We start from the raw sequence: 23,549 nt of genomic DNA on the forward strand, positions 1-23,549 counted from the left end.
TAAAGCACAAGTATAAACAATGTGTAATACACACAAGAGGGATCTCTATATTTATCTGATGGACAACTACTCCTTTGGGCTCTTGACTCCACCTGTGCATGGGAAACTTGCATCTAGGATATGTATGGGCTCACATATCCACTCCAAGGCCCTTGGGCCTTCTCTGAGGAAGTTGAAAGGAAAAGAGGGTTCTGTAACAATCCCAATTCTTCCTTTGCTAACCACTCCTGGAAAACCCATTTTTTATGTCCCTGCAAATTGACCCAATCTAGCGACCCAGGCACAGTGACAGAAATCATGTGTCCAATGGACATGTCATCTTTTGTACATGTGCCTAGGTATTTCTTGGGTGGGTGGTACCCACACAAAAGTTCCTAAAATAAAGTTATCCAATTGACAAAGAGGGCTTTAAAGTAACAATGTGTTCATGTTTATTATCCAAATATGATTAATCTTACTCACTACTTCTGGAGGGAACATTCTACAGAGACACCAGGGCATGGGACAAAAAAAGGAATTTATTGATCTTGATCCTCAGGCAGAAAAGATCATGAATAGAAATGGTGAACATCATATTTTTCTTAAGTGGGGGACACAAGAGATTTAACTCAGGGGACTTGACCACTGAGCCACATCCCCAGCCCTATTTTGTGTTTAATTTACAAATTGGGTTTCACTGAGTTTCTTAGCACCCCACTGTTGCTGAGGCTGGCTTTGAATTCATTCTCCTGTCTCAGCCTCCTAAGCCACTGGGATTTTTGGCCTGAGCCCCATGCCAAGCACAGCGGACATACTTTAAAGACAGAATCAGTCAGAGTCTCTGAAGTGCTCATGATGTGCTCCCTCTTAATTGCAACCTACATGCAAATATATGGCTGACACAGAAAAGGCAACAATGAAATAAACCTGACCAGGCCATAGGAAAACAGCAAAGCTTAAGTTCCACCTGACCTCTGTGCCTATTCTGACACAAAATGGGTCTCCTGCCTCTACATGCATATATCTCAGCCTACACAGTAGAGTTGAGTGCAGAGAATTTGTGCTTTCCCAGGGAGAGAAGCTAGATTCATCTGAATTATGATAGGAGTACTCACTGGCTTCATCTGCAGCAGGACTGACTTTAGGCTCAGCTGATGGAATGACAGAGCTTCTGACAAGTTCTTTTGTGGTAGAGGAATTAGGATGATCCGAGGGTAGAAAATAAGTTTTCCCCAGCAGGAGGGCATCCTCCTTCTCCAGAAGTTCACCATTGGGAATGCTGAGACAAGGAAGAATAACAGAAAAAAATCAAGGTGGTTTAGAAGCTACAGCCTCCCAGTTGGTCCTGATTTAAAGATGAAGGGTGGAGTCCCCAAACAGATCCCTCCCTTCAAAAGTGATCCATAAAATTATTTTCATCTGATGAACATAGTTCAGGTGCCATGGTATGAGAGAGAGAGGGAGAGCCACCAGTGTCCAGTGTACTGGCCAGATTACAAGCTGATGAGAAAGGAGGCTCAACTTCACCTATAAAGTACAACTACAGAAGGATCATACAATGAGAAGCAAAGCTGTAGTTGAACCTAGGGCATGACTGATCTTGACACTTACATATAGATGGCCAGCAAATACAGCCTGGTACATGATAGAGTGCCCAAAGAATGTGTGCCTTCTAGAACTTTTTCTATCCATTTTTTTTTATATAATACTTTGTTGGGGGGGTGAAAGGGGTAGAAAGGGAGTGTATTTCTGCTTTTCTTGCTATGACATACCTTTCTGCGATTATCAGGCCATAGTATAGAAAGATAGTATGCCTCTAATTCTGATTATTCAACTTAAAAATAAACAAGTGATTTTTGTTAAAAGGAAGAAATGCCCAAGACTGATTGCACAGTTTTTCTCAGTCACACTCACTGTACCAGCACCAGAAAGATAAAAGATAACCTTGCTAAAGGGCTCCATCACACTGGGCTTAGTCAACATCACCACTGCCAACAGTAGTCTTTTTTACATTTGGTCATCAAATGTGTCTACTTTTGACCTCATGGTCTATTCTTTCAGGTTATCCTTAACCCCTTATTTTGCCGTTTCTTACAATCTCCAGATTATTTGTTGTTACCTGGAATTCAGTGAATTTTGGTCTTTTTCATCATCATTTTCATGGTTTTCTGCAAACAATTCAAAAACATCCAGGAGTCATTACATAGTGCTATTTCACCCATTTCAACACAGAGCCCATGTGGGTTCTTCAGTCACCTTGGCTAGACAGGAATAAGATCTGCAGGAAATCTTGAAAGTTATTACAATTTAGATCAGGAATGAGCAGAAAAAGGAGTCATGGAAAATGGAGTGGGCTAAGGGGTGAAGACAAAATGACTCCAGACCTGTTTGGGTCTGCCACCTATAGCCCAGATAAAGTTCAGTTGTCATATCTTTCTCATCAGTTTTCACAATTTTCCTTTGTGTGTACAAGATAAGAATCCAGGGTTGACTTAGTCCTGTTTGCCAAGGAGGGTCCAAAAGGAGCCATGTGCCAGTGACTTATGAAGGCCATGTTCCCAGAAGAAAGAGGCAGCGGAGTCAAGGAAGGTGGTTAGATCAAAAACCTAGACAGTGTGTGATTCCAGGGAAGGTGGCATGTGTCTGAAAGATGCTCTTCATGGGATTAGGACCCCCAATCAGGCTGGGCTTTCCTGTGGCAGTTACAGGGAATATCAGGACAGCAGATGTAGGAACAGAGCAGACTTCAGAATGCAAACAGGAGGTGGAGATGGAAGGGCCTCTCAGGGTGGGAGACCATAAAATAGAGACATAAGACCAGACAGTCTCCATCTGTTTTGGAAAGAACCAATGGTGAAGAGAAATCACAGCAGAAGGAGCTACATCCTCATAGAGAGAGCTAAAATGGGAAAGTGCATCCCAGAGCCACAAAAGTTGTCACCACTCTACCCGAAGCTTGAAGTACTGGGAATCTGCATGCCATTCTCCACTTGCAGAAGAGTTGTTTTCTTTTCATGATCTTCTGTTTCAGGACACTCCTGGTATCAGTGAGGACACGCAGCTCACATCCAGGTGTTTTGACAGCCAAGCCTCCAAGGGCATCACCCTCAAGCGTGGGAAGGTTCTGCAGCTCAATGCAGGTATCCAAATTCAGTTCTGAAAATAAAACAGGAACTATTATCCTGTGACACACCTATTGACCCCAAAGAGTCACCTAATCAAGAAAGCAGCATTGCACAAGAAAGTCTAAGGATTGATGTGTAGCTTATAGAGACTGATACTTTCAGGCCTGGGGTTGTAGCTTGGAGTTAGAGCACTTGCCTCAACTGCATGAGGCCCTGGGTTCTATGCTCAGCACCACATCAAAATAAAGACATTGAGACTGATACTTTCATTTTGTTGATGATTCTGGTATATCCAGTATGATAAACTTGACAGGAGGCAAGTGTGCTTCCAATTCTTGAAAATATTCAAGAAATATGGAAGTTATAGACACCTATAGCTCCCCAATATAAAAGGCAATAATACCACTACAGATCTAGACAGAGCTTTTAGTCAGATAGAGATTATTAAAGTTAAGCAAAATCATAGTAGAAGGAAAACTATATGAAAGTAGAGAACTAGGGAAGAATCATCCCTGGGATATTTTAAATCTTACTGTGACTGACTTATTTTATATACAGGCATTATTACTAATAGAACTGCTGTATATGCCTAACATAAAATGGATACATCTGATGAACAGATAATTATGAACATTTACACGTGGGATTGTATAATATCAATATTCTGGCCACTAGAAGTCAGAAATAATTTAGAAACCTGAAGAAAAAAAAGAGAGATGTTTGAAAAGCAGATGTTCAAAAATTCCCTGTGAGACACCAGAACACTATCACCCAATTGAGCCGGTAGGCTGAGTCTTGACTGGGATTGTGGGAGCATCCTAGAGAGTCCAGCAGGGAGAAAAGATGGTGAGCCTCCTTAAGTTATCACATGTGCTTCAAGAACTACACACCAGTGACACACACTGAGCCTATGCCAGGGAGTGCTCTACATGAGGGACAGGTGTTTCTTCTCTTGCATGACCCTCAGAGGTTTGTAATGAGGGCAAGGTTGCCCATCTGTCAGATGAGTGTGGCACCTGACATGAGAACCAGAGGCTCCAGAAGCTGATATTGAGAGAGACAGAGAATCAAGATGCACACAACCCAGATTAAGGGGGCAGGAGGAACTGAAACTCAGTCTTCACATCTGAGCAGAATTGAGTCCTTATGAGGACAATGACAACATGGCTATGGACAGATGAATGGAGAGGATGGACTCAGTGTGGAATCATCAAGGAGACAATTTGTGCACTTTCTGTGTGAAGGTGTCACATTAATTCAAAGAGATGAGGAAAGGAGAAAAGTGAGCTGGATGTCAGGACACAGAATTGTGTGCCCAGGATTGATACTGTTACTGAAAAATGGCTCTATATAAAGTGAAAATATCTTTTGTGAAATTATATTTATTAAATCACCAGAAGTTACATGAGGATTTGAGATTACAGAGTAAAAGCTTTCATTAAAAGTTTTTATTTTTATTGAACTGGTACTATGGAAATTATTTTAATAAACAATAAAAGAGATAAAATCACCTAAGATACCTACTTGATAAAGGCCAGCCCAGGACCTGAGAGTGTATCTAACCCTAGGCACCAGGCTCCAGCTCACATCACTGTGTCAGAGAATTGCAGGTTTAAGTCTGACCGAGAGAACATGAACAGGCCCACTATCTCTGCCACCCACAATATTCTGACAACCAACACGTGGATCAGGGTTTACAAATTCCCTTTCCTTTCCTACCTGGGAAGAGCATCCACTGTTTTCCAGGGTCAGTGTTGGCTACACAGCTATTGAGAGCAGAGGAAAGGCTCAGCCTGGCTCCACCATCACCATAGATTAACTGGTGATCCAACATTGTCCCCTGACAACTACTCATTTGGGCATTTACATCCAATTGTACATCTGAGGCTTGCATCTCTGACACACTGGGGCTCACATGCCCACACAAAGGCTGCTGGAGACAGCCCTTCTCAGAGACACCTAAAAGGAGAAGAGGACTCAATAACTATCCCAGTTCTTTCTTTCTTTAGTACCTCCCCCCCAGAATGCCCATTTCTTATGTCCCTGTCTGTTGGGGAAACCAGCTTGTGATTCAGCTACAGTGACAGAGATCATGAGTGGGATGGATATGTCAGCTTTGGTTTCTGTGCCTGAATGCTAAGAAGGCCAGAATCAATAAATGGGATGGCAAACCACAAAGCTTCTTCACAGTAAAGGAAAAAATTAAATTTTTTTAGTTTTAGGTGGACACACAATATCTTTATTTTTTTAATTTTTTATGATGCCGAGAGTTGAACACAGTGCCTCATGCATGCTAGGTGACTGTCCTACCACTTGAGCCACATCCCCTGCCCTCTGAGTTGGCTTTAAATCCAAGATCCTCCTGCCTCAACCTCCTGAGCAGCTGGGATTAGAGGCTTGTGCTTGTAATCAAAGGATCAAACATGAGTAAGAACACTGTAGGAGAGATCAGTTGTCCTAGGTTGTAAGAATAAGGTCATGCAGAGCCCTGATATGCACACACATAAATGGTGCCTGTGAGTAGGTTACAATCTCTACAACTTCCCTGCTCTTGTTAGTTCTAGGTTTACCATCCTGAATTTGTCACTGGACCCTCAGAAGTATAATTAATAGGAGTGCATTTGTGTTTTAATGGGGTAGTCATGAGCTGCAGCTAGACAAAGGGAGACTTCATGCTCACCCAAGAGATCAGCACTGAAGCAGGGGGGCTGGTCGATATCTGATGATTCAGAGTGACCGGGGCAAGTGTTACAGCCCTCATACAATACGTCCTGCAGGATTTCTTTCACCTCCTGTGGGACTTGTCTCAGACTGGAGGGATAAAGAGTACGATTAAAATAGTGTAGTAAATATGAGTCCCAGTTGGTCTAAATAGAGGCCTAAGGGAGTGGTCACAGAAGGGCAAGAGGATACTCCTTTCAAAGAGAAAGAAAATGATCCTCCTAGGATGTGGGCAGGGTGCACATGTCTTCATGACAGGAGATAGGAAGAGGGGCTCAATCTACTAACTAGAAAAGAACTGAGGACAGAGACTCCACTCTCCCTGTGTGATACAACCATGAGCCACAGCATACACAGAAAATGGACTTTGTGTGTGTGTGTGCACGCATTTTTATATATGTGTGTGTATGTGGATTCCCCCCACCAAGGCTATGACATTCCTGCCAAAAAGTCTTATCAACCAGAAAGAAACCAGATTTATATCTCATACTCAATGGACCCATACAAGACAGGAGATGTAGATTCTCTGAGGTAAAAAAAAAAAACAAAAAAACATTTAGTTAGTTTGATTACTTCTAGTTGGATACAGACAGGAACCATAGAGAAAAGAAAAACACCTCCTTAAAAGATGGACTTCTTCCATGGTTGAGGAATGCAGTCATACCAGCAGGTTGTGTTTGCCTTTGCATGTGAACTGTGTGGACACTTTGTCCCTCTTGGTTTGTTCATCTGGGGACCCTCCTCATATTTAACCCATCCTTTTCCAGGCTCTTAACACTCATTGTTACCTGGGAGCCAGTAATTCCTGTTCTTTTCCACTCTCCTCCTCTGCACCACTCCCTGAAATCAAATTCAGAAATGTCCAGTCAGTCAATGAGTAGTTTCTACATCACTCACTACAAACACAGGGGAAGCCTGAACTCAAGGAAGAATCATCAGTCCCAGACCTTTACCAACATGGCTGTTATATGTCTGTGGATCTGATATGGTACAACAGAATACTGTTAAAAAAGGTTTGAGCTATTCTTGAGGATGAACAGGCATTTTCATGTCTCCAGTAGAAATCACTAACTGGGAATTAACCTATGCCCAACCGACACTTCCCTGTAAACTAAAAGTTGTTACAGTCTTTGTGTTTCAGTATTCCACTGTTAGTAAACTGAAGGCAAAATAACAATATCTTTACTTCTGGAAATGATGGATTTCCTTTTGATGAAAGAAAAGAGGAGACAAAATTTTGGAGAAAATCTTTCTCTCAGAGGGGAAATAGACAATCATACCTCACTTTAGTGACCATAAACCTATCTGCAACTTACGATATTTTTGGAACTGGTTGGCCAGGGTATACACAGTAGATTGACATAAGATGAATTTTTCTTCCAGATCTCGGAAATTCATTTTGTGCTCTTGCAATTCAGCCTGTAGTCCCCGTATGATTTCTTGAAGTTTCATCTGAGGCTCTCCGTCAAGGTTCATTTCAGCCCCTCCATCAGGGGAAGGGCTGAAGAATACTGCCATGTTTGTACAGTAAATGTACAGCCAGGACCTGCAAAGAAAACCCAAACATGTTATGGGTTAAAAACAAGTGAATCCAAGAGCTGGCTGCAGTGGCAAACGCCTATATTCTCAGAGGCTCAGAAGGTGAGACAGAAGGATCTAGAGTTAGAAGTCAGCTTGAGCAATGGCAAGGTGCTAAGCCACTCAGTGAGACCCTGTCTCTTAATAAAATACAAAAAAAGGGCTGCATATGTGGCTCAGTGTTTGAGTGCTTCTGACCCAAATATTTAAAAAAAAAAAATAACCGAAGTAGCATTCATCAGGACTAAGGGAAGACAGAAGCTGTCATGATTCACTTACGATTGAGAATAAGTACTCAGCAGTCCACAACACTTGAAACTCCTTCACCTTTCAAAGAAGGATTTACACATCTGAGTCTATAGCATGGACTCAAGACAGAAATGAGGAGGTAGGGCTGAGGGCGCTAGGCAACAGTCTAACAGAATCAGAAGGTAGGAGATGTCATGGAATGTGGGAGCCTCTGCCTTCCAATGGCCTCATGATGGCTGACCCACTGGTTTCTTCAGAAGTCACTACAGATGTCAACCGCCACTCATTGGGCAGTCTCAGTACTTGTGTACCCTCATGCCAATGATACCAACTTTTCTTTGTTCCCTTCTCCAAACACCATATTTCACATTACTCCTACAGGTATATGTTGAGAATCCTCGAAGTAAAATTGGTTTCCCAACAAGTTAAAATTATCTACAGGACTACCCAGTGGTCACCTCATTATTTCCTTAATAATAAAGTGGATCATAAGGCTTTTCCTCAAGGGAAGAATGCAAAACTGTCAATGTAATATGGTCATAATGTTCTTCTCTGAATATGCAGTCATTATTTCAAAATCCACTAAAAATACAGAACGAAGAGTAAACCATGAGTGTTTGAAATTGTTTTCTGTACTCTCTCAATATTATTTTCTTATACTCCATTTTTATTGTGGCCTCTTTTCTCTCACTGGGACATCTGTTGGTGTATAGGACTCTGAAGGAATTCCTTACTTATTATAAAAGTTCCAATTGGCTCAGGCAGTAGGAACATGGAAAGGAGAATGGAAACATGGAGGGGAGCCATGCTAAGTCTTTGTGAACCCTCAACTGTGGAACACTCATTGGAAGAAATTTTCCAGATCCCTCTTACTAAGTCCAAAGCAGATAATGTCCAGTGCTGACTCTGCTCTTCATGGCAATCTTCCCTTCCCTAGGTCAGGCGACTGGTGTCTGCTATCAATGTTCTCACCTGCTGAGAACCATGGCTGAATCTGAAGCAGATACATTAAGCTCTTTTCAGTAAGGATTGGATACCCTTCCTAGCATGCTGCAAGGAAATGAGCCCAGTGCTTTACCTGTCCAAGCTCAGAAAATGCATTCATTTGGTTTAACTCACTTATAATGTAAGTTCTCTATATACATGGAGATTTTACATTTTATACACATCACAGGGTAAACTGAGGAGCAAAGCAGGGGAGTTAGTTTATTCTGCTTCTATGAACACAAGAGTCATCGACTCTTATCCACTTGAATGTCAGAAAGCCAGGCTTTTAGCCACACCTGCCTCCATTTGGACTGCAAACCTGAAAATTACTTCAATTACTTACCTGCATTTGAAATGAAGTTTGAGTAAAAACAAGAGTTGAACTTTGAGGAATGACAATATTAGTTTGTTTGGAAGTGGGTGGAAAATGCTGAGGTCTAGAGAAAACATCATGATAATCTTTGCAAGGAAGAACTTATGTGTCTTACTTATCCTGCCTCTTTCTCAGCTGGCCAGAACATACTCAGTATCTATTGATGTCATCAAAATCATCTTCAGATTTTGAGAACATGGATTTCTATGAGCCAAACTGGAGAGCAGGTGTTGGTCTGAGAAGTCATCCATCATTATGCTGGGACCTGTTGGAAACAACCAGTGGGGGATCAACCTGACTACCAACATTTTTTTGATACAGCACTGGCTACACTCACCAATGAGTCCACTATCAATTCTTCCACTTGCTGTTCACAAGACTGACGGTTCTGTATAAGCTAAGATTATGTTCGACCCATCTCTGTGTTCACAGTTTCCAGTGAGGCCCAAGCACTGAGGCAGGTTACACTCAATGAATGCATAAAAGTGGTTGCGTACCACAGTTATTACAATGAAGTCCCTTTACAGTGTCATCTAAAGCCTTCTAGTTACTGTCCCCTTCAATGAGTCCACAAGTGCCACATACAGAGTCCTGCACATAACTCTGCAGATGTGAAGAAAAGAAAACTGTCCTGAGAACAGTTTGTTTCCCACCTACAATCCACATTGCACTCTAGGGTTTGTAATCAGTGCTTCTGTCAGTTTTAATTTTTTTTAAATTTTTAATTTGTATAAAAGTTATAGGTTGAATGAAGAAAAGACTTTCACATTGACTTACGCTTGTTCTAAAAGATAGGTGTTAGAAAAGCATCCATGTGCCAGTGATTTACGAAGACCATTCCTCACAGGAGGAAGAGGGAGTGGAGCAGAGGGAGCTGGAAAGAGAGGGCAAAACAGCCTGCAAAGTGTGTGATTTCAGAAACAGCATCATATGTTTAAAAAATAATTTTTATAGCATTTGGACACTGAGTTGGCTCTGTGTCAGTGTGGAAGTTACAGAGAAGAGCAAGACAGCAGATTTGGATACAGAAAAGAGTTCAGAGTGAAAACCATAGAAGTGAGTCAATGTTATGCATAACCAAAGTTGAATTTTACACTCTCCTATCAAGTGAATATAGCTTCCTGCATGTGGAAAGTCCCACAGAACTTGTGCCTTCTAGGCCTCTTCCTGTCAATATTTTCACATCATATGATATATTGGTGTTGTTTGTGTAGCTGCTGTTTTTGCTATGGCAGAACTGTCCAGGATCTTGGGATAACACTGCAGAAAGAAGTTATTCATGTCATTCTCATTTTAGTTCTTTTAAAGGAACAACTGACTTTTTTTTAAGGGAGAAAGTCCCCAAGACTTCTCAGACAGATGATAAAAATGCTCAACAGAAAACAGGCCATACAGAGTGGTTTAGCAAAGGAAACCAGTGACACCAGCAGATGGTTTTTACCTTGGCAGCTATCTTGGCCTCTCTCTGTGCTCCTTTTTGCCTGATAATTACCCTCCCGTGATGATTCCCTGGGGGCCAGTGACTCAAGTAATGCTTTTTCTTCATCATGATGCTCTTCACTATTTCCTACAACTGAATTTATAAAAGCCCCTTTAGATATTAAGCAATTCTACCTCACTCGTTAAAAACACAGTAGCCTATCATGGCACAGAGAAATTATTGGTATGAATTTAGAAAGATCTCATGCATTTCTTTAAAGAAATGGTCTGCCTAGGTATTCTTATCCATGAAACAAAGTAGTCCCTATAAAATGGATCTCATGAGCAGCTTGCTAGTTGTTTAACTGGGCAGAGGGAAAAATGTCTTTTTCTCCACACATGAACAGAAACTGGAGAAAATTGGTAAATTTTGGGAAGCTCCAGCTGTACCTACCTCCTGCTACATGGCTGCTTCCCAGGCACAGTGATTTACCTCCCAATATGACTTTCATAGAAAACATACTCGTTCCTCTTCAGGGACCCTGTCCCATGACACTCTATGCATCTGTGAACTACACAGGACCCTCCAGGCCTGCTTTTATCACTTAACAAGGGAAAATTCTCTCCATTTCACCTCTTTAGTATTCTAGTGTACCCTACATCCCACCCTCAGATTTTACTACTTCAACTTCCTAAAACAAACACTGGGAGTGACTTTAGAAAGTATACTCATAAACATTCTCCATTTGAATGCTACAGCTATCATGCAATGTGCATTAAGCAATATTTTTGAGAAGAGGAAACATAAACCAGAAAGGATAAATCTCCCTTGGCCCACACTTAAATCAGCCTGCAAATTTCTTAAAAGTTTTCTTTCTTAGGCCACGCTCTTTTCAATTTCACAAACTTGTACCTGTAACACGATCTTTCCTGAAACTATGCTAGGTAGTTGCTGCCTGCTATCTAAAAGGCACATGCCTGGTCTAGACAGGAACAGTGTTGGGATAGTATGACCTCTACCTACTGGAAGAATCTACTGTCCTCCCCCTGAGGCAGTCCTCATCATTCAAGACTACACACAAAATGCAGATACCAGGAGAGCAGGTACAAATATCACTTGCCTAGTGGGATCTCTCACGAGCTGGGAACTTTGGAGCAGCTTCCTGTGAGCAAGTCCTCTGGGCACCTTACAAAATGCTCTGCCAGCTTGCACTCCTCAGCCAGTTGCTTTTTCTCTCTTTTTCTTAATAATTGTAGATGGATAGTTTTATTTGTTTTTTTTTTATGCCTTTGTTTTTTTGTTTTGTTTTGTTTTGTTTTGTTTATGCAGTGCTAAGGATTGAACTAAGTGCCTCACTCATGTTAGTCAAGCACTCTGCCACTGAGCTACAGCCCCATTCCATCACCTTTTTTTGTAAGCAGTCTACTCACTGGCCACATCATCCAGAGTAGAGTAAACCACGTGTTTCTCAGAGAGGGAGGCTGGACTCTTGCTTGGGAGGCCAACAGAGTGAGACAAGTCATGACAGCTGGAATGAGTCCAAAGCACCTCATTCAAGTTGACTTTCATGGGAATTTGGGAAGGAGGGTGGAGAGTGAGAGAGGGCTTCAGGTGCTCCGTTCACTGGTTAGGTAACATTGCTGGTGAGGAAGGAGACTCATCTATCCCTATGTGGTTCGGGCATGTCATACCACAATGACAGCCATAACAGAGGGTATTACCCCAGAGTCTTTTCTTCCACATTCCTTGAACAAGTTCAAACAAATCAAAGTTCCTGAGGCATTATTGATTCCAAAAGATATTGGGCATTCAGGCCTTGTTCTTCAATATTTTGATTTTGTATGACTTTGGTGTGGTTTGGTCACATTTCTTGCTATGGAACTCAACAAAGCAAACAAACTCAGGCCTGAAGTATTTTCAGTTTTACTCTTAAAAATGCAATTAGCATGATTTGAATGAACTTTCAGGTAGTGGAACATGGGGAGGTTCCTGGAGAGTGCCATTCCTGGAGAGGGCATGGAAGCTCTGCCCCTCTTCTCCCTTACCTGTGCTCTCTTTCATCTGGCTCCATGTCAATCTATTCTGTAATATATTTTGTTGATAGACCAATAAATTTGCAAACCCAAGTGTTTCCCTGAGTTCTGAGAGCTGCTCTAGCAAATTAACCATAAGTAAGGAGGGGATTAGGAACCCCAATTTATAGCCTACCATCTATACATATAATAGATAGATTTATAAAACAAAATGTTTATATGATAAAATATAAATATACAAACAAATGCACACACACACACACACACACACACACACAAACACACACCCCACATACATGAGCACAGGTCACAGCCTATGCTTGCTGTTGGAATCCAAAGTGGAGCACAGCCTCATAAGATTCACCCTCAAACTGTGGGATCTAACCCTATTCTCTAGGAAGTGTCAGCATAGAATTGAATTACAGGACTCCCAGAGGGTATCCACTAGAGAACTGACTGACTGTTAGAGGATCAAATATCAACACCCATTTTGATGAACAAAAGTCATTCTGCATTAAGTATAAGAAAAGAGAAAATATACTTTTTTCTATAATTTAGGGGTGTTGGTCTGTAAAAGTAGAGCCTCTGCCTCTGCCAACTCAGATCTTAGGGACCAGCCATAAAAATAGTAACATAAATAAACAGCAACAGTGAAATGTGCAGTTGGTGATTTCTCATTTTGACACATGGTGAAAAGAACAGTTGGAGCCTTGGCCAGATCATATTTCCCTTTCGCATGGGTTTGAAATGCTTTCTGGGGTAGTAAAAATTGCCTTGGGTAACACAGTTTTCCTACACAATAATTTGTTACCATTTTCTCCAACATCTTGCAATTTTGTTGGCATCATGTGAAACTTTTAAAAGAGATTATTAATAACATACTTTACCTCATGCTTCTATTTTATGCACCTCTTTAAAAATTTGCTATCAAGTCCACAGTTATATTATTAGTAATTTTATAACATAATAAGATCTTACTTTGTACTTTTCATTATGTACTACTATTGTGAATTCTTCTGCAATTTGTGAAGAATCTGCGCTTTCTCTTTTTACTCTGGTTATAGAACATTTTAAAATGATAAATTTCCATTGGGTTATGCCTTAGTGTGTGTGTGTGTGTGTGTGTGTGTGTGTGTGTGTGTGTGTACACACATGTATGTGTGATTTAAAATTTTCTTTAATGTTTTATATGTCTTTGAATCTGAAGACAAGCCAGGACATTTTTCTTATGTTTATGTTATTTTTTCTTATCTGTGCTCGCCCAAAGTGTCTTTTTTTTTTTTTTTCTAGAAGTCAGATTGGGAATCATTTACATTAGCTTCCCTTTTATACTTCTTTATCTTCTTCTTATAGATGCTGTTAGCCCTTGTGCCCTATTTAGAGAAAGAGTTCAGCTTGATCTCTCAGTGTGCTAATTCATTGTTTTTGCATTAGAAATAAAAGCTACTCTAACCTTGAAGAAGAAAACTAAGATGAAAAAATTTTCTGGCCTTGAATTTTTATATTGGCAATGATTTCTTATATTTGAGATAAAGAGGACAATCTATTAATGTAAAAAAGAAATAAATTAAACATTATTTGAATCTTAAACTTCTGCTGTTTGAAATTTCCCATCAAGAAAAACAAAATGATAAGATAAGTCACATATAATATTTACAATATTAATAATAATAATATAAATTTTATTATTATTAGTTTAACAGTATTCAGGTATCTGACACTATTTATGGTCATTGGACATCTTCAAATTTGGCAATAGTAAGACAAGCAACTTAAAGAAGGATGAAATATTTCAACAGATACTACACAAAGAAGGGAATGTAAGCATCAATGAACACCTGAAAATTTGCTCAAGAGCATGAGTCATCAGGAAAACAAAAAGGAAGACCAACTCACATCCATCACAATGTCTAAAATTCAAATGACTATGCCAAGTGTTGGCAGGGATTTAGAACAACTGCAGCTCCATCCTCTGTTGTTGAGAGGGATACATGTTACTATCACTTTGAAAAACAGTTTGGTGGCTGCTTATGAAGATGAGCATACACTAATCATGTGACCTGTCAATGCTGTCACCAGACATAAACGCATAAAACTAGAAAACTACATGTTCCCATGAACTTCAGAACTGCTATGCTCAGAGTAGTGCCCAAATGGAAGCAATCAAAATGTCCATGAACAAGTGCCTGGATAAAACAAGTTATCATAATCCTTGAAATGGAATAAAACTCCGCAATAAAAACATAAACTATTGATACGAGTAATAACATAAAAGAATCTCAGAAATATTATGGTGTGCAAAAGGAGTTAGATAGAAAAGAATGCATGACAAACTATTCCATTTATATTTAGCTGCACAGGCACTTTCCTTCCTCTAAGGTGTTCTTCATAGGTATTTTGGTCACAGTGACACAAAGCTGAATAAAACATTCTATTCATTGAACTTGAAAAATATGATTATATTGGCATATAAACAAATAAGCTAATGATATATCAAATCAGTGGAGGAAATGATAACTTTTAAAAAAATCTCTTCTGGAAGGAAATCATGCTGGAGCACTGACACATCAGACCAAAAAAAAAAAAAAAAATCTAAATGAATGTAAGCCCAAAATGTAAATAATAATAATAATAATAATAATAATAATAATAATAATAATAGTAATAATAACTTAAACAGTAATTTCAAGACAATTTTTAAAAGTATTTGTATAACATTGGCCTTGGGGAGAAGTTTTTCAACTAACACTGGAAATTTAGCAGATGTAAAGAGAAGAATAACTTATTTGGTAACATTAAAGCCTTCTAATTCTTCTCTGTGCAGGGTCTCTTCCTTTGTCACCACGTTTGGGTGTTTGTTCATTAACTTTTAATCCTATGACCCAGTCAATATCACAAAATAATAAAAACAATTTGAAGAAGATTTTTTAGGATTTTTTTTTCAAATGAAAGTAGTTTCTTATTTTCATTTCCACACTTACTCCTCTCAGCTTGTCCTCATTTTTCCTTATTTTGTGGACTAAGATGTCCAGCATTGGAGTAAGTGAACATGGAGAGAAATCCTCACCTTGTTCCTGAAGTTAGGTGGGAAACATTCAGCATTTCACTACTAAATGTATCAGTTGTTTGTTCTTCATAGACACATTGTGTCAGGTGAGAAAAATTACCTCCTATTCCTAGTTTTCCAAAAAAAAAAATTAGGAATGAGCTTTGATTTTGTGAAATACTTTTTTAAAATTTATTATTTATTTATTATTTTTCATTCCTTGTTCTGTTAACGAAGTAAAAAATATTCATTAATTTTCAAATATTGAGCAAATTTTACATTCCCAAACTAAACTTGTTTGGGTTGCATTGTTCCTGTTACATATGTCTGGCTTGCTTTTGTAGAGGACTTATTTTTGCACAAATGTTTATGAAAAATACTTGTGCATATTTTTTTTATTGTTGTTATCAGATCTTTTTATCAGATATGTTCCATTAGGTTTTGATATCAGGGTTAGGTCTACCTAAGAAATGAGTTGGGAGATTTTTTTCTCCTTTTATTTTCTAACTTGTGAATCTTTTAAAAAATATATCTGTTTTCTAGTTGCACCCAATACCTTAATTTTGTGTATTTGTTTTTATGTAGTGCTGAGGATCGAACCCAGGACCTCGCACGTGCTAGGCAAGTGCTCTACTGCTGAGCCACAACCCCAGCCATTAACTTGTGAATATTTGAATCACTTTTTCTTTAAATAAATGAAAGAATTCAATCTGTGAAATCTCTGAGAGTTAGAATTTTATTTGTGTCAAATTTTCAAATTATTGGATGGGGTTGTGGCTCAGCAGTAGAGTGCTTGCCTAGCATGTGTAAGGTGCTGGGGTTGATCCTCAGCACCTCATAAAAATAAATAAATAAAATAAAGCTATTGTGTCCAACTACAACTAAAAAACCCAAAATATTGAAAATTTTTTTCCAAATTATAAATGAAATTTTTTTCATAGAAGGATAATCTTGCTGTCTTGAGAAATCTATTTTTCAAGAGATTTGTCCACTTCACCTAAGTTATTGTATTTCTGGATATAATGTTGTTCATTATAGTCCATGATTATCTCACTTTTAATGTTTGTAGAATCTATGGATACCACCTAAAGATAATTTTTATTTTCTGTCATTTTTCTCAATTATTCTTGCTTGGTATTTATCAGTTTTATTAATCTTTTCAAAAACTTGATTTTTTCTGTAGTTTATCTGTTTTCCATTGGGTTGATATCTGCTCTTTATTATTTCTTTGTCCTATTTACTTTGTATTTTATTTGCTTGTCTTTCTCTAGATTCTTAAGATAGAAATTAAGATCATTGGTTTTAAACTGTCTTCTCTGATGTTGACTTAAAGTTATATATTTTCCTGTCAGTACCACTTTGGTTGCAAATTTTAGAATATATTCCTGTCATTGACACTAAGTTGGAAGAATTTTCCACTTACTTTTGTGATTTTTTCTTTCATTTGCATTATTTAAAAGGATATTATTTGTCTTTCTAATATGTGGGAATTTCATAGATACCTGTTATTAATTATAACATAATTTTGTGTTCAGTAAACATAATTAGTATTTTAAAAATTTGTTGAGTTTATTAGGGAATGGAAATGGTAACATCCCTGATTATAGTCATTACACATTTTATAAATGTACTAAATTATCATTTTGTGTTCCATGAATAACCATAAAATTATCTATTGACTTAAAAATGCAAAGTTGGTGAATCTTCCCTGCTTATTTGGTTGGATTCTTAACCTTTCTCCCTGATTATACACCAAGGGGAGGAAATCAACTTCAAGTGTTATAACAATGTGAAACTTGCAAGACAAAGGCTATAGAACAGTGCATGATGGTTGTGCCATATTTCATGAACAAAATGTGCATGTGCGTATGCAGATTCAGGGCTATTTCTCAAAGCACCACATGTGGGTTTTCTGGGCATATCCTTCTTTGTCCATCCTGGTAGTATTTCAGGGCCATTTGTTTCTTTTCTTCACAGCACAGATTTTAAGAAATGAAAATTCAGGAAAAAAAGATGCTGGCTAACATAAGTAATAGGAAGATGAGATATTTGCTGTTTGAATCAAAGAAAGAGTGAGTCACATTAAAATTTTAAATAGTTGTTTGAGCTGGGGATTGAATCCAGGGCCCTGTGCTTGCAAGGTAAGCACTTCATGAACTTAATAACATAAGTTATTGGCTCAGTTGGCAGGAGATCAGGGCACCACTCAATGGGTGGAAGGGAAATAAATTTTAAGGTGCTAATGAAAAAAGACAAAATATTTGATTGTTTCAACTACAAAGCTCTTATTTGCAAGTTAATTTTTGGTGTTTAGTGATTAATCTTGAGTTTCCTTTTTCTGTTTTGAGTTGAGGTTTCTTTTATTTCAATAGGAAACCACAGTACTGGAGGTGTCTCCAAATTAATTTTCTAAAACTGTATGAAGCATGAGTTTTTGTTTTCCTCTTTCCTGATTTCAGAACTAGATTAGAAGACTTGTTGGTGAAGGAGCCACCAATGGAGAAAAATGCAGAATTGTAATTTCAGGGCAGAAAATTGTAATTTCATGGGGTGGTTGGACTTAGTTCTGAAAGGGCTGCCATTGTATTGAGGGGGGAGATGACTATATTTATTAGAATCCTGGAGGTATGTGGAAGGCAATGGAGCCCCTAGCAGATTTCCAAGGACACAGCATATCTTCTTCATTCTTTAACTTTTTCTCTCCTCCTCTTTCTCTTCCCTTTTCTTTCCTTTCCTCCTCCTCCTCCACCTCTTCCTCCTCCTCCTCCTCCTCCTCCTCCTCCTTCTTCTCCAGGTTCTTCTACTTCACCATTAAAAATAGAGTATTTGTTGAGGGCCACAGCCAACACATGGCATTTTTGACAGAAGGGAGTGGTTGAGAGGTGATGCCAGGAAGCCATTGAGATGATGAGGTTATGTTAAGCTGTGTATTCAATTGTATATTAGACCCCAGCTGTCCTACTCAGCCTGCAACTGTGGAGTTCTTGTGGGGATTCCTGGTGAGTTCTGGTTGGTTGCGGAAGTGCTGGAGGAGGGATTTCCAGAGGAGGGATTTCTGGTTGGTGTGTGGTGTGTCCTGGAAGAAGGCTGCATGCTTGGCGTTCGCAGGAGTGCAGAGAATAAAGGAGTTCCTGTTTTGAACCTACAAGGCTGTGAGACAGCTCGGTTATTTTGTGCCCAGCCAGACTGTGGCAAGTATTATTTCATAACCCTAACCCTAACCCTATGATGAATTTTCTGTAAATTCTGAAGGTCTTAAGACAGCAGGTCAAGACATAGTATTTTGTATTTTAAGTGCTACAATAGGTACCTGTCCTATTTGCTTTTCTGTCTCCCTTTATGGACTTTCACTCTATTTTCCTCAAAGAATTCTCCATGGATTTTATTTGAAGTAGAAAAACTTGGAAGACAGTGGTAGTCATATATGACTGAGGTTTTCCCCTTTCCTTTCCTTTTTCTTTTTTAATTTCTTGGTGCTGGGGATTGAATCCAGGGTCTTGTGCTTGCAAAGGTTAGCACTCTATGAACTGAACTTTATGAACTGTACCAGCCTCCCACTCCTTTTTTTTTATTTCTTACAGAATGAGCTGTGTTTCTGCCACAACAGGGATAGAATATAGTTATAAAAAAATAAATACTGGAGAATCTGCCTCAAGGATATTTTGCTGTCACCTTTTATTTATTTATTTCAGTTGTACATGGACTCAATGCCTTTGTTTTTATGTGGTGCTAGGATCAAACCCAGTGTCTCACACTTGCGAGGCAAATGCTCTACCACTGAGCTACAACTCCACCTTTTGCTGTTGTCTTTTGAAAAATTAATTCAAACAGATATTTTGAATTATTTCTTATAATCATAAATGGGGAAATACAATAGCTTTCAAAACTTTTCTCCAAAAGTAGCTGGGAACTGTATCCACCAGTCTCAGACTTACAAGAGGTAATATGTTGCCGTTGTCATGGTAAAGTTGCTTCATAGTAAGCTGACTTACTAAGAAGAAATATTTGAGTGGTCCTGTGACCATTGATTATTTTACCAAGGATACCAGCCCTTGAAGTTCAGAAGTAAAAGAAGGAAATTTGCAGGCATGCAGCAATAAACTGAGGGTCAGAAAAGTGCTACCTATTGTAGCACTTAAAATACATAATAGTATCTTTTAACCAGCAAAATATGCCCTTCCCTGTGAAACTATACATGCACGTCCTTACCATTGACTACATTATTTTTAGATTCAGTAATGGGTCTGAGCAGTTTCCAACCATTCAGCTAAATCTGCCAGCAAATTCCTTTATTTCAAAGCCAAAATCATTCATGCAAATACTTAAAACACTCACGTGTAAAGCACAGGTTGACTTCATATCTTCCCAAGGGAGTGGCCATGTCTCTACACAGGGAGGTCTATTGAAGGTTTTTTGTTGTTGCTGCTGGTAATGGTGGTGGTTTTGTGATAATGATTATAAGTTTTTGTTCTGTCATTGTGTTAATTTTTAACTATTTCTAGGAAATAACTATAGACTAATAGCTTTATTTTAATTCTGCAAGGAGAAAGAACACAAAAATTTTCTGAAGGATTATTTAAAAAAAATTTTATTCCAAAGTTTATGGAATGATCATTATCAATTAAGGTTCTTAAATAAATTTATTGTGACTCAATGACATGCATAATGTGTGTTAAACTGTCATCTGTGGCCCACCTGTATCAGAATCATCAGTTTGTTAAACTGTGTCTGCATCAGTATCACCTGGGATACTTACATAAAGAGGCAGATCCTTGAATAGAGTCCCACAACCACTAAAGTGCTTTATACTGCAGCCCAGGGAGTCGCTACCATGATCCCCACAGCTGACTGTGAAACAGACCCCCTTTGAAATGAAAATCTTCAAATTCTTTTTTAATTTTGATCTTTAATCTGACGGTGATGGTTGATGGACTGCCTGGCCCTCTTGGGCACTGCAAAGGGGAACATACACTTTGAGACAGGTTCCTGATTAACACGATCTAGCTGAATACACACTTGGGCATTTCCTGCCTTTCCCCCACACTGTGTCCTCTTTTTATAAAAGCTTTCCATGCCTCACAGTCATCAAAGATGAAGACAGGTCAAAGAAAATGTTCTTCTCTATCTTGCTCAAACCCAGGATGGGAAGAAACCAATTCTCCATTGCCATACTGACTCCTGAGTTTTAATGCTGCAGAACAAACAGCAAAATATGTCCTTCCCTGTGAATTTGTAAAGGCACATCAAAAGTTTAAGAATCACTTGTCTTGTCTTACAAATTCTTGAAAAATGGCAAGGAGGAAAAATTGTCACTTTTTAAAACTTAGGCCTCAGAATTAGCCAATAAATTTCTTCACGACAGTTTTATTTTCTATTCTTTTAAAGATTTTTATCATTTTTTAATATTAATTTTTAAATTTATTCTAATTAATTATACATGACAGTATTGTACACTAATGGAGCACTTCCTCTGGCTGAACGTGATGCACAGTCAACACCAGTAGTGTAGTCACAAATGTACATAGGGTATGAAAGTCCCTCTCATTCCACAATACTTCACACCTGCACACCCCTCCCTTTACCTCCCCCTCCCCTCTGTCCAATCCAAGGTTCCTTTATTCCCCCCACCCCGCTTTATAGATCAGCATCTGCTTATCAGAGAAAACATTCAGTCTTTGTTTTTTTGGGTATGGCTTATTTTATTTTCTATTCTTAACACTTGTTCTAGGGAATGATGTAGAAATGGGAAACCAAGACAAAAAAAGAAAAAAGAAAGAAACTATTTATACAAACCACACCACTAAGAAACAAGTAGAGGCTGCCATATGCAAGACTTTGCATAGGCTTGGTGTGGACATCAGTCTCATATTCCCCTGAGGGATGTTAGGTTAGCAAAATGGCACAGCATAGTTAATGTGGAGGAGTGGGGGCAGTAAGATTTGGAGAATGAGTGAATAAAGGAAGCAGATTGTGCTAGGCTGGAAAGGAGAGGGCCTCTTCGCAAGTCATCAATTTCCTTCCTCACATGGACTCAAAGTGGTCAGACCTGATGGTGCAGTGCAAAGTCCAAACTGGCTTGGCCTAGAGCAGCTACCTGGTCAGGTGTGGATCTGTGAAAGGTGCTGAGTTTCACTGACACTGTCCAGCAGTGCCCTGCTGCTCACTAGGGTGCTTCTAGAACTGCCAAGGAGCTCTACATTGGGACCACATGACCCTTGTGTAGGAGGCAACAATTTCCCCAGAGCTGATTTTCTGAGGAGAGCTGCTGAGGTGAGAACTGTGTTGTGACAGGTGCTGTGTCACTGAGGCTGTTCAAAAGCAGTGTCTCAAGGTTTAGCATGCACTCTTAGGTGCACTTTATCTAGTGAGAGGCCTGGTGGTATTTGACTACTGGGATTCCATCACTGCCAGGAAGTCATTCTGCCTCTCTGCCTACCCTAGTAGTAGACATCTCTGATCACCTCTTCAGACCTGCGCCAGATTTGAAGAAATAGGGCCCAGGTGCTCCTTAGAATATAGACAGTTGTTCAGATGTGGTGAGGGGGGTTAGGCCTAGGCTTCCTCGTGTTTAAGGGACCTTGGTGGCTTTGCTTCTTTTGTGGCTCCTGGAAGGCAAGGGTCTCAATGCTGGAGCACACAGAGGACCCTTAAGGATTTCACCTGCAAGTAAACAAAAGAATCCTGTTCAGATGAAACTGTTAGACCCCACTTATGATGCCCAGACACTGGAATTAGGGCAAAGCATGCAGGAAGGCATAAACATGGTGGGAGGTGGTAAAAAGAATGAGTCAAGGGGATGCACTGGGTCTGGAGGAGATTCCAGGTTCCAGCTTAGAGGATAAGCTTCCCTGTGCACCCAAATCCCTGGTGCCCCAGCCATAGCCCTACTGCATGTCATAGGGTCAGATCCTACTACTGTCCTTTTATTACCCAGTTCATACTACATGTTATGTGGTCTGAAGAAAAATATAGGCCTTTGTCATATTCCAGGAAAAGAAATATGGAGCATGAAACATACACATGTAGAAACAGCCTGTATTGAAGAGGGCATATTGAGGCAAGTTCCCCTGTTAAGTTTGTGTCTCATTTTTCTTAAGGAGATGTCAAATTGGCAGGGACCTCAGATATTATCAAAGTCTAGGTCCACTTTAACAGATGAAGGGTAGTAGCTCACAGAGGCAAAGGGGCCAGCCAAAGGCATACAACCAATTAACATTAAGCCTGGAGTTAGAGACCAGAAATCATGAATAAGGAGAGGGTGGGCTGCACACTGAAGGGAGCCAGCAGGAACTGGAGGCTGTGGGTTAACTTGGCAGCAATAGGAGGAGGCTATACAGAGCCAATCCTCTAAGTGTTGTGATAAGAGGCTCAGGAAAGAAAGCAATCCTCAGAGAAGATAGAAAGGGAATTAGAAAGCAAGAGCTAGTTAATATACATCCCATGCTTGATCACACTGTGGGTGTCAAGGCTCTCAGGGTACAACTTAGGAACATTCCTAGAAGGCTCAACTGCTCTGATATTTTCCCTCTAAGTTTAAAGGTTTCATGTCTCATATTTAAAACAATAAGTTACACATCAAGTTTCTCTTAATAGGATTTCTAGGGAATTATTAGCACAGCATTTAAGTAAATGTAGAGAATATCTGATATATATATATATTTTAAAAATTTCCCTTAAAGTGTCTTTTTTTCATTATCAGTTTTTTCTTTTATATCCAGGAGACCAAGTGGATCTTCCTTCTTGTTTTTTAAAGAAAATGTGGTGTTAAAATAAAATTGCTGTTCTTAACCTAATTTTGTGCACTAAAGTCAATTTATAAGGTTATGCCTTATTTGGTTTTTCATAAACTAGTTCAGGAAAGTCCAGAATGCACATATGGCCTCAAGATCTCTTGGTAGACAACTAATTCACAGAGAGACTTTGAAAGTTTCTTCCCTTAATGACCAACTGAACTGTATTTCTCTGACTCCTTGCTTGACTGACATCAAGGAGAGAAAATTGGGCTAAAGGGGAGAGATGGTGACGAGAGGAGAATAAT

The sequence above is a fragment of the Callospermophilus lateralis genome, chromosome 7 (genome assembly GCF_048772815.1).
Source record: "Callospermophilus lateralis isolate mCalLat2 chromosome 7, mCalLat2.hap1, whole genome shotgun sequence".
Lineage (NCBI taxonomy): Eukaryota > Metazoa > Chordata > Mammalia > Rodentia > Sciuridae > Callospermophilus > Callospermophilus lateralis.